This window comes from Cebus imitator, unplaced genomic scaffold (genome assembly GCF_001604975.1).
Source record: "Cebus imitator isolate Cc_AM_T3 unplaced genomic scaffold, Cebus_imitator-1.0 Scaffold545, whole genome shotgun sequence".
NCBI lineage: Eukaryota > Metazoa > Chordata > Mammalia > Primates > Cebidae > Cebus > Cebus imitator.
Window position 1 is genome coordinate 1,241,523 of NW_016107860.1, and position 524 is coordinate 1,242,046.

General features: G+C 41.0%; 1 non-coding gene across 1 annotated transcript; it reads right to left on the reverse strand.

Moving 5' to 3' along the window:
* Positions 1-234: 234 nt before the first annotated feature.
* Positions 235-375, reverse strand: LOC119469009. Its single transcript, XR_005197828.1, has one exon. It is a non-coding gene; the product is annotated as a U4 spliceosomal RNA (small nuclear RNA).
* Between the last annotated feature and the right edge of the window lie 149 nt (positions 376-524).

The following is a 524-nucleotide window of genomic DNA, read 5'->3' on the forward strand; positions in this document are numbered from 1 at the left end:
AAAACAAGAGGAGGGATGCACCTGTTTCAAAGAAAAAAAAAAAAATTGTTGAGACAGAGTTTTACTCTAGTCACAATGACATGATCTCAGCTCCCTACAACCTCTGCTTCTTGGGTTTAAGGATTCTCCTACCTCAATCTCCCAAGTAGCTGGGATTACAGGTGTGCACCACCATGCCCGGCTAATTTTTTTGTATTTCTATTCCATTTTATTTTTTAAATTTATTTTATTCCATCTCCGTAGAGACTGCCAAAAATTGCCAATGCCGACTATATTTTCAGTCATCATGGCGGGGTATTGGGAAAGGTTTTCAATTAGCAATAATTGCACCTTGGATAAACCTCATTGGCTACAATACTGCCACTGTGCAAAGCTATATTTTTGTATTTTTACTAGAGATTGGGTTTCACCATGTTGGCCATGCTGCTGTCCAACTCCTGGCCTCAAGTGATCTGCCCTCCTCGGACTCCCAGTGTGCTGGGATTAAGAAATCACACCTGTGATCCCAGCACATTAACGTACAA